Below are 12,464 nucleotides of genomic sequence, written 5' to 3' on the forward strand. Positions count from 1 at the left end.
TACAATGCAGAATTTTATAACACTGAAGAACTGACAGGATATTAAATGTCATTCTTTAAAAGAATAATTTTTTTCAGATTGTGCTAGAGGAAATTCCAGAATAAAATTCCTTTTTAAAAAACTGAGTTACATAGCATTGAGGAAGGTGAAACAAAGGAAGTGAGGGAAAAATAAAATGTGGAAAATATAAGCTTCCAGAACATGCATGCATGTTTTATAACACCTACAATGGAATATAGTTGGCAGTCCATAAATAGTTCGAGATTCAATGCTGAAATTCGTCCACTGAAAATAGATAAATGAATAAATGAATGAAAGTAAGTATGCAAATTATGCACACTGCTCAACATATGTGTTTTGCTTATAAATAGTACAGCGATTTTTAAAAATTAATTTCAGTGAACATCTACAGAGATTTTGGATTTCCATTCATTCATTGTTGCACTTTTCTTCCCGCCAACCCCACCCCTACCCCCAGTTCGGTCTTCTCTTTGAAAAGCAAAACTCCTTCATTGGTATACAACCCCACACACACACTCCAACCCCCACCCCAACCCCGAGTATACTCCACTCTGCAATCCTCATTCCAGATTCTTATGATAATCAAAATCCCCTAAAATATACTACTTTTAAATTATTCTCTCCCTCATCGGCTTTAAGGCAGTAAATATAATTTAACCAGTTTTTCTCAGTCTTACCCCCACCCTGAAGTCAGCCTCATTCTACAACAGTGGCACCATATAGTATTTGTCCTTTTGTGACTGAGATATTTCACTCAGCATAATTTCCTCCAGGGTCCTAAAGTAGACAAAATGTAGATCTTTTAGGGCTGGGATAAGAGATTAAGTAGAAAGAAAAAAATTCTTTTCAATTTTAAAATTATTTAGTCAAAGCCTACATAGAACAGATCTGTCCTAGTCTAGTACATTATTTTTTAAATATTATAATTAGTGGTCTTTAAATTACAAGTGTTTAACCAGAGGTGAAAATGTAAAAGAACAAAAATAATGTATAGTTAGATATAGGATGTCCTATTAAGTACTGGTCCCTCCTGAGAACATGTCCAAAGCATGGAAGACAAAGTCTTACCATCCTTGCTTCTAAGGAGCAACCTGCTTGCATTTCCTCCAAGATAGCAGCCTGATGGAGAGTAGCTATAAGTTGGTACTGACTTAATGGAAATGAGTTTGAGTTTTTGAATACTATATGACCCAGCAATCTTAATTCTAATGTCATGAATGGAATTGTGTGTTGTCCTCCATAAATACAGTATAAATTATTATGTTATGGAAGGTATGTAATGATCCTCTAGCCCATCACAAAACCTAGTAAGAGGGGAGGGGAGTTTCCCTAGTATATGACCTCTTAAGTGACTCTTAAATTACTGTTTTTTTTTCCTCCATTTTCTTGATGTTTACATGTAGTCTTTGATCTTGTCTAGTAAATACTTTAAGTCTTCTTCACTTTCTGCAAAGTGTGTCATCTGCAAAATGCAGGTTGTTGATGGGTCTTCTTCCAATTCAAATTCCATATTCTTTATATACTCTAGTTTCCAGAATTGTTTGTTGTGCATACAGATTGAATAGGTAGGAAGACAAGAAGCAATCCTGACACATACTTTTTTCTTATTATAAACAATGCAGCGTCTCATTGTCCTGTTCAAACGGCTGCTTCATTTTCTATGTATAGATTTTGTATGAGCACAATTAAGTATTCTGAAATGTACTTTCTTCTCAATCTTATCCATGGTTTATTATGACCCATATAGTAAAATGCCTTTTAAATATACGCAACAAAACAAAAAGAAAGATCTTCCTAGTAGTTTTGGCTTTCAGTCAGGATCCAGCTGACATCAGCATGATATTCCTAGTTTTACAGTCTCTACTGAATTTAGCTTTTATTTCTGGAAGTTCCAGTCAATGTACTGTTCCATGCTAATTTTCAAAATCTTCAACAAGATATTACTTGTATGTGATATTAACAATATTTTATGATAATTTCCAAACTCTGTTGAATCATCTTTTTTTTTTTTTGCCGGGGGGCGGGGGGCGGGGAGGGAATGGCACAACTATGGATCTCTTCCAGTTAGTGGGCAGAGCTTCTGTTATAGTAACATTAGATGACTAAGGTACTAGGGTATGCACTTAGGAAATGTGAAGATATATGACAACAGAAATACAGACACCAATATTCATTGTAGAATTTTCTACAAAAGAAATGGTCATAATGGTGCATGTGATGGTTGTAAGGTACCATTAAAAGGCTACATCTCACAGGAATCCTATGAACAACATGTAGGAACCTTGCCCTATCATGTGCTATTTTCACCATCTCCGATATACTTAAGCCCATTGTTACTGTCATTTCATCAATTCATCTTGTTAAGGAGGTTTTTCCCTTCTCTGACCCTCCATCTTTTCCAAAATGATTTCTTTTTTCCAAGGACTGGGCTCTCTTGACAACTTGCATGAAGGAGGTGAAATGAAATTTCATTATCCTTGCCTCTGAGGAGCTCACTGGTTACACTTCCTCCCAGACAGACTTGTGTGTCCTTTTATGAATCCATGAGATACTCAGTTCTTTTCTCAAACACCACAATTTGAAGGAATCAATTTACTCTTTGGTTTTCCTTATTCATTGTCCAGCTCTCTGATGCTGGAGGTGAAGAGGACTTAAAGAGTACTACTTATAAACCTCTTTGGTTTATACCATATGTCATATACCATAGAACAGGAAATTACTCATAGCTTCATGATCTACTAAAGTGGTTGTAATCAGAGGTTGTAAATTACACGAGGGGAGACTATCCATCTTTCTCCCTCAGAGCAGCTAGTGGATTTGATTGGCATGTCTTTGGGTTGTATCAGAACTCCTTACCACTAGACCACCAGAGCTGATTAGCCATTGTTGCTATTGTGTTGTTAAGTAACTTCTTGTGACTATGCTCATAACAGCCACAGAAAAAAGGAGTTTGAATTATGCCCTCTCCTGAAACATCCTCACCATCTCTAACACACCCAATTCCAATGCCATGCTCACAGTATCTATCCATCTTGTCAGAGGTTTTTCTCTCTTACACTGACCCTTCCAAGCATGGTGTCCTTCTCCAAGGACTAGCCCCTCCTGACAAGATGCATACAGCATGTGAGACAGAGTTTAATCATTCTTGCTTTCAAGGAACAGCCTGGTTCTCTTGAAAATTCAGTGTTGTTGTTTGATGTTAGAGAGTCAAGTATGTCTCACAGCAAACCTATGAACAACAGCTTTGAACCCTGTCCTATCCTGTGCCATCATCAGCATCGCTGACATACTTGATCCCGTTGCTATAGTAACTGTGTCAGCCCATATGCTTGAAGTTCTTCCTCTCTTATGCGATCCTCATCATCATCTTTGCCTTGAAGAAGCACTCTGGATATACTTTCTCCAGGATATATATGTTTATTCTTTTGGCAGTCCATGGGATATTCAGAATTGTCCTCCAACATTACAACTCAAAGGCTTCAATTATTCATCTGCCATTCTTATTCTTTGTCCAACTCTACAATGCACAACTCAAAGCCATCAATCTTTTCCTCTTTCTTCCTTAGTCTAGCTTTCATAAGCAAAGCAAGCAACTGAGAAGACCATGGCTTGGATCAGATGTATCTTTAGACTGAAATTATTCAGCCTCCTATTTAAAAATGCATTTGGTTACCAGTATGAGGCTGGGATCCAGGTGTTGAGTATTTTGAAGCAGGCTCGCTCTACAGAGGTTTGATCTCTGGTTCTAGTGATAATTTGAGTGCAATTAGTCATTAGGGAGATGTAAATTAAAACTTTGTAGAAATATCATAGCACGTTACCAAAAAGGTAGGTTCATAATTTAATTGTAAATACATAAGATGCATTGAGAAAAGTTTTGGTGTATTATACTAGTGAATGAATATTTTACCATTGCACATACATAGCTAAGATAGACAGAAACATAGAATGACAAACTCACTCTCATTGCATTGGAGTGGACTCATGGCTGATCCTCCAATGGCTTTCTGAGGTTGTATGTGGCAAAGGAGAAGACTGCCCTAGAGCCTGTGGATTCAAACTAACAGAGAGGTTTGGCCTTTGGGTTAGCGGTATAATGCCCCATAGCCTATGCATGCCACCAGAGCACCCTTAATGGATACTTTCAAAACTATACTGGAAGCTTCTTGGCTGTGACTGAAATTGCACCTGAATTTGAACTGTGGTATTGCTGCAGAGTACTGAATATATAATAAACTACCAAAAGAACACACACATTTTTCTTGGAGGAAGGGCAATCAACTCAGAAGTGAGGATAATGAAACTGTCTCACACACTTTGGGCATGTTTTCAGGAGGGGTCAGTCTTTGGAAAAAAAAGACATCATACTTGGAAGTGTAGAGGGTCAGAAAAAGAAAAAAAAATCTCTCAACAAGATGGATTGAACAGTATAAAAAACAATGTATATGAACTTCGTAAATAAATGAGCATAAATTATTTTTTTTAAAAAGAAAAGATGGGTTGAAGAGTGACTGCAAAAATGGGTTATGGCATAACAAAGATCACTGGGATGACAAAGGACAGGGAGAGTTTCAGACCAGGGTGAGGCTGAGGGTGGAGGTGGGAGCAGGGGTGAAGGCGGGTGTGATTTATCTCAAGGAATTATGGAAGAGGCTCACAAAGTTGTAGGTGCTGGTAAATCTCTAAATCCATAGTTAGAGGTTTCATTTCCTGATTCATGTAGAAAGATACTGATGAGCTCCAGCCCAGCAGGTAAGACAGCAAGCTGCTCACAGGCTGTGAAAACCAGCAAATATAAAAAATCAGCAGTCAATATGGCCTGCTACTGGCTCAAATTCCAAAACCCTAAGGCCAGACAGCTAGCCAGACACAGCTTCCAGAATTAGCAAAATGCCAGCAAGTTTGTCAGACTCTCCTTTTATCACACTCCTCATAAAACTGTCTTTCAACCGCCTGCCTGCTCATAGCAGATATTATCATAGAAGAGATAATATTACATTAGCTTTCATCAAGGTGGTAGGTGATTACACCATTACCTGACTGCGAATCAGAATCATGGTCCAGTCAAGTTGACACACAGCCTTAACCATCAAACTAACAAGGTGTCCTGAATGTGTGATGGTGAAAGTAACAGGTGAAATGTTGCAGAGTCACCATGATATAAAATATGCTTAAGAATATCTCCAGCAGAAAAAAGGGGAAGGAGAGAACTCATTAAAAGAACAGAGGTTAGTGGGCAGATGTGGAGGGGAGGGAGAGAAGGAACAGGAAAGATTCAATAGAGACTTGAAAGATGGGGTAATAATCAGCATAGATCAACAGTAACTAATGATATAAAATACAATATATGAGTGGTGATTGTATAAAGCACAATGTATATAAATGAAACATGATGTAAATGAACTATTGTATAAAACACAATGTACATGTATGAAGCACCTTGTACATGAATTATTGTCTGCAAACCAATACAAATATCAGAAGGGGGAAAATATTATCTTCTAAAATTTTAAGAAAAACAAAGTAAGGCAAGATTTGATTTTGCAGATAATAAAAATTACTTAAAGAACACCAACACCAACAGACAACACCAACATGTTGTATTCCGAACATTTGCTGTCAATGACCTCTCCAAAGGGTTAAAGAGCTACACCATCAGTTTAAAGATTCAGGTACACCTGATATAAGACATGACCTCCTCAATTATTTGTTATACATCCAAAATTTGGACAATGACAAAGGATTACAGAAGAAAAATCTATGCTTTTGAGTTGTGATATTGGAGAGGAGTATGGAATATCCAAAAGGGCAAACAAACAAGTATTGGGGAAAACACACCAGAGGCATTCTGCTTAGAGGCAAATGTGGTGAAGTTTTATCTCACATAATTTGGAAATGTTAAGAGTGGCCAGGTCTTAGAAAAAGACATCATGTATTAAAAGGTAGAGGGTCAATGGAAGGGAGAAAGACCCTCGACAAGACAGATTTGCATGATGACTGTTAAAAAATGGGCTCAAGTATATCAGAGATGATGAAGATGGCCCAGGATAGGGCAGGTTTCTGATCCACTGTTCACAGCATCACTATGAGTCACAGTGAACCCAACAGCACATAACTACAAAAAGCATAATGTTAATGAAAACAGTGTCATTTAGGCAGAGTTGTATAAACAGAAAGTAGTAGAAAAGAAAAGAAAAACCAAAAGTAAACCCAAGTATATGAGAATTTAATTCGTGACAGAAAAAAAAAAGAGGCATTTGACTTCTATAGGGAAAGTAGAGCTTATTTAGTAAATATTGCTATAGTAATTAGCTGGGAGAAAAGAAAGCTAAATTTCACTTGTACACTCTATAGAAAAATTGATTCCAGATAGACAAACAATTCAAAGATAAACATAAAGTATAAACAAAAAAAACCTAGAATACCATTTGTACAAGCCTTGAGTGGGTGAGATTTCCTAGGCAAAATAGGAACTACAAAGGCTCTATAATAAAAAAGAAACATAATTGACTACAGAAAGTTTTAAAATTGTTGCATGGCAAAAGACAGCATAACTGAGATTAGGAACATACAAGACAAGGACGTACTTGATAGAAAATGGGCTGAGGATCAATACAATTCCAACAGACTGATGAGAAAAAGATAAGCAATATAACATAAAAGTATTCAAAGAATAAAAGCAGGCAGTTAAAAGAGGAATCCAAATGGCAAAAAAAAAACCACAAAAAAAAGGGGGAAAAATCATTACTGACAATCCAAAGAAAATATCTAAATAACTAATAAAATGCACCAGAGGCAACAGCCAAGCTTTGAATAAATGGTAATCCACATACAACAGTTGTGGGAGTGGAAAATGTGAGAGTGTGTTGGAAAAGTAAATGGTTAACATTTTGTGAGTCTTAAATGGTAGATTCTGTTGTACAAACATTCTGACAAAGAATCTGTCTGTTTGAGGAATAAAAAAACCCAATAATATGTAAGGAGTGGGGGGGGAGCAGCATTTCAACAACTGTTATTAGGTACTGTCGTGTTGAGTATAATTCATAGTGACTCTATGAACAATAGGTCTGAATCCTGTCCTATCTTGGCCATTCTCACAATGTCTGACACACTTCAGTCCATTACTACAGTTACTATGTCATTCCACCTGGTTGAGGGTCTTCCTCTCTTTCATTGACATTTTCAAGTTTCCTTTCTAAGTATAATGTCTCTCTCTAAGAAATAGCCTCTTCTAGCAACATGCCCAACACATGTGAGATGAAGTTTTATCAATTTGCCTCCAAGGAGCACTCCTTGCACCTTCTCCAAAACACACCTGTTTGTTCTTTTGACAGTCTGTGGATGATTCAGTATTCCTCCTGTACCACGGCTCAAAAGCATTAATTCTTCTTCTGTCATCCTTATTCACTGTCCAATGGCCAATAAGACAAATTTCATCATATTAAATATTCACTTACTATTATTTCTATGATTTTCATGATTTTATTTAGGTGGCTTTAAAAAATTATTCAAAACAAAAAACATCCTCAATCTGCATACTCAGCCTGTTTAAGGTGCTCACGATTTTAACTTGTTTTCCATCATCTCTTTCTTTCTCTCCTTTTTTCTTCCATTTCTATTAGATATGGAAGGAATTGAGTCATTTGTTCTGCAGAGTTTACTACATGTAGTCTAGATTTTTGGTGATTGCATCCCTATGCAGTTCCTCCGTTACCTGTAATTCTTGTAAATCGTTGGATCCAGAAGCAAGGGCAGGAAAAGTCATATTTTAAGGATTGAAGCCTAAGTAAATAAAAGTTTAAAAATTAAAGTAGCAAAACTTTAGATTTCCAGAATATTTGGCAGTGATTAATAAAAAAGAAGGAAATTGCTGGAGAGTTTGTGGAAAGTTTTGCTCTTGGTTGTTTGTTTTTGAGGTTTTTTTGAAAGGTATGTGAAAATTTTGCATATGCTTATCTAGTAATATGAGGAAAGATCTAGATGATATAATTTTGAGTCCAGAAAGAGAGGTATTTATGAAGAAAAGTCTTTCAGAGATGAAAGAGACAGAATCTAGTGAGTGATTAGAATGTGTTAATTTCTTTTCCTATTCCTTTTTTCTTTTTTGTATACCATGTACATAGTTATACCATATAGACATAGTTATACATCTTCATGAAATATTTTTTTTAATAAAAAAAATTCCCCCCGAAACCAAACTGTTAACAAAGCACACAGAACTTTTTTTTCTTTCTTTTTCATCTGCAAGGGTTTTCTGTGCTAGAAGAGAGATAAAGTGTTAACCAATTAAAAAAAAAGTCTCAACCAAGTAGTGAATGAAGTAGTAATAACAGTCCAGTAGAAAGTGACCCAGGAGGGAGTGTTCCAGTCTATAACTTTCACTGGCCAAAATCTTATGGGTTAAAAAATGTTGGTGTGTGGATATGTGTGTTGAAGAGCAAAAGAGATGATGGGGAACTGTTAATGGGCTTAATTAAGGAACCACTGTTACAAATGGAATTATTTGCTTTGACAGAAAAGAAAACAAGACCAAAAAACAGAAACCAAACCACAAAAACAATGGGCCTGAAAGACAATGATTCACAAAAGGGAATAAAATGGTAATTGTAGAAATTCAGGTGCTGGGAGAGGAGCCATATCTCGGGCCATCTGCCCTTCTGGAATTCCTGATAGGAACCATGTTGGTAGCTGTGCACAACTTGTATTTGTATTAATTGACTTGAGTCCCAACTAGCCACGTATCTTAAACTAGTTCTAACTGAAAAGACAAATTCCAAGAGGGGGCTGTAGCTATATAAACTAGGATAGAAGGCCTCTCATATTCTAAAGTTATGAGTTAGCTTCTTCACTTCAGAAACTACTACTTGGTGGATTTTGTTAGTTTTATTTCTAAAAGCGGTAACTTTATTATTTTTTTTAAAAAGAAGAAACCCTATATCTTATAGTTGAAAAAATATGCTGAACGAATTATTCAAGAAGCAAGGCTCTATAAAGAACAACGTGTCATCAAGATTGGAGGAAGGCTCATCAATAATCTTTGTTATGCAGATAACACAACCTTGCTTGCTGAAAATGAGAAGGATTCCTGCAGAAGATCAAAGAGTGCAGACTTCAATATGGATTATATCTCAGTGTCAAGAAAAGAAAAATTAAAAACAAAAAAAGAAACAAAAATTCTTGCCAATGGACCAATAGGCGACATCATGATAGGTGGAAAAAAGATTGAATGTCAATGACTTCATTTTACTTGGATCCACTCATAATGAAGAAGAAACACTAAACTGCCTAGTGGATCTACACTAAACCTGGGGATGATACTCTGCACTACACTGGTGGATGGATCTACACTATTCATAAGAATAAGTTATGGCTAGGCATCATTTTGTTTTGCTGTCCAAGAGTTACCACAAGTAGAACACAACGTAATAGAAGATAATAGCAATAACAACTTTATAATTATATTTTAAATGACCTCAGATTTTAGTGATACCTATTAATATTTATATATGAAAAATGTCTGAGATTTTTTCCAAAATAATGCCAAATAGGGCATAGTTGAAATGAACTAATGAGTTAATTATTCTTAAGTCTGGGTGATGGATGCAAAGGAACTTTGTTATATATTAATTATTCTCTAACACAAAATTTAAAAGAAATATGCTTAACTGCCTGTTTAATTGCTGTGGTCACCAATGACTAAAATAACATCTTTTCCATCTTCATTACTATATCTGTTGAACACAATCAAAACCCAAAACCTCACAGGCATTGAATCATGGCAAACTTCCATTACATTTCCAAGGCTCTAAGTTGATCCTTGGAGAAGGACATCATGCTCGAAAGGGTAGAGGGACAGTACAGGAGAGGAAAACCCCCAAATGAGACAGATTGATACAGTAACTGGAGCCATGGGGTTAGGTTATCTGAGTCAGTGAGACTGGCTCAGGGCAGGGCAGGCTCAGTACATAGAGTTGCTATGAGTCAAAGGAGACTTGGAGGCACATAACAACAATTACAAGTCTTTACAGAAGAAGACTGTCCATATTTCTCCCATGAACAACTAGTGAATTTGAACTGGTTAGCGACATGACACACTGTAACATCAATATTCCTTGACAAACACAGCATTGCCACTTAATCCCTATGTCTCAACATTCTCTCACTTAATCTTAAATCCCCTCTCTCATCATTCCCTTCTACTTCACTGTCCTGTTCACAAAGGTGGGAAGGAATTCTCTCTTGGGAAACAGTATTAGAATAAATAGGTGAAGTATTGACCTAAAAGGCATGAAAGAGGCTTGTGTATAGCAGCAGTTTAGGATGAAAAGTAAAGCCATAATACAAAGTTAATATGGTAGGTGGGCATAAAACACCATTTTTAATCCAAATGGATGTCAGAAGGACTAAAATGAAAGACAATGATGCTGTGGCAATAATTTGGAAGTTCAAGAATACAACATCTTGGCTGAATGCAGAGAATATAAAAAAGATGTTTGTGTTTTATCAATTACTTAAAGTACTTAACTGCGGGAATCATAATTAATTGTGGCTAACATTGAGAAGAATGGGAATACCAAAACACTTGACTGTGCTCATGAGATATCTATAACTAGAACAAGAAGCTGTTGTCCAATAGGAGCAAGAAGGATGTGTGTCAGGGATGTATCCTTTCTCCATACGTATTCAATCATTCATGAAGCATGACTCTCTAAAGAGGGATGTGGCATCATTTTCAGAGGAAGACTCAACAACAATCTGCATTATGCAGATGATACAATCTTTTTGCTGAAAGTGAAGAAGACTTAAAACACTTGCTGCATAAAAATTATAGTTTCAGTATGGATTACATCTCAACATCAAGAAAACAAATGCTCTCACCATTAGCCAATGCCAACATCATGATAGACAGAGAAGACTGAAATTGTCAATAATTTAATCTTGTTTGGATTAATAATCAACACTTGGTACCAGCAGTCAGGAGATAAGGAGATGTATTGCACTGGGCAAGTCTGCTGTCAGGGACATCTCCAAAATACTTGACAGTAATGATGTCAATTTGAAAACTAAGGTGTGCTTATTCAGGCTATGATCTTCTATCAACTGCTACACATCAGAAAACTGGGCAATTTATAAGGATGACTGAGAAAGAATCGATGCCTTTGAGTTTTGGTTCTGGAGAAGAATACTGGATATCCCATAAACTACCAAAACAATAAACAGAGTCATGGAGAAAGTGAAGCCGGAGTGCCCTTTGGAAGCAAAGATGATGAAGATTCATGTCTCATAGTTTGGACATGATGCTAGGCAAGGCTCCCCATCATGACTGGAAAGATTGAGGGTCACTGAAGGAAAGGAAAACCTCCAATGAGATGGACAAACACAGTGACTCAGGAATCGGCTCTAGTATATCAACGATGATGAGGATGGCACTGGACAGATAGGGCAGAGTGCAGGTCTGTTGTTCATAGGGTCTCTATTAATTGTCAGAGATTTCTCCAAATGCTAAAGAGCAATGATGTGAATTTAAAACTAATGCATGTCCAATTCAAACCATGGTCTTCTCAATGACTTGATATGCATCTGAAAGTTGGGCAATAATACTAGTGCTGAACCTTCTGGCAGCATAGCAAACACAAGCTATCACAGTGTGACAAAAGGCAGAGAAATAATGGCCAGACTTTCTAAGATCTCTTAAAATGAATCTTGAAGCATCATTTCTTGTGTGCCTGACTGTGATGTCCTCTTTGACAAGGCTTGTGCTTTTTGTTTTTAGTTATCAAGTCAGCTCCAACTTTCTTTTGGTTTTTTAAAAATTTTATTTTATTAATTTTAATGAACATTTACAGAGACTTTGGATTTCCATTCATTCATTGTTTCATTTTTCTCCCTGCCCACCCCTTCCCCCCAGTTTTCTCTTTAAAAAGTAAAATTCCTTTATTGGTATACAGTCTACAATCCCCCTCACCCCAGTACACTCCATTATGCAACCTTCATTCTGGACTTTTGTCATAACCATAATACGCAAACATATATCACTTTTAAACGGTTTTGTCCCTCATCTGTTTCAATGCAGTATACATAATTTATCCAATTTTTCTTAGTCTCACTGCTTGTACACAGAAGAGTATAAAATGTTGCCCAGTGTTGTGTCATTTTCATGATCCTTGGTATGTTTGCATCTATTGTTGTGGCTACTATGCTGATCCATTTTGTTGTTTCCCCTCATTTCTGTTAGTTCTCTTCATTAGCAAATCAGGATGCCTATTTCTAGCAATTGATCTTTCATGATGACCTGTCCAAAGAAAGAAAGTAAAAGTCTTGACATCCTCATTTCTAAGGAACATTCTACTTTTATTTCTCCTAAGACTTCTTGTTCACTCTTTTGATAGTCCATAGTATATTCATTATTCTCCACTTCTTCTGTCTTCCTTTTTAATCATCCA

This window comes from Elephantulus edwardii, unplaced genomic scaffold (assembly GCF_000299155.1).
Source record: "Elephantulus edwardii isolate Elephantulus edwardi_28Jun2011 unplaced genomic scaffold, EleEdw1.0 scaffold00008, whole genome shotgun sequence".
Classification (NCBI taxonomy): domain Eukaryota; kingdom Metazoa; phylum Chordata; class Mammalia; order Macroscelidea; family Macroscelididae; genus Elephantulus; species Elephantulus edwardii.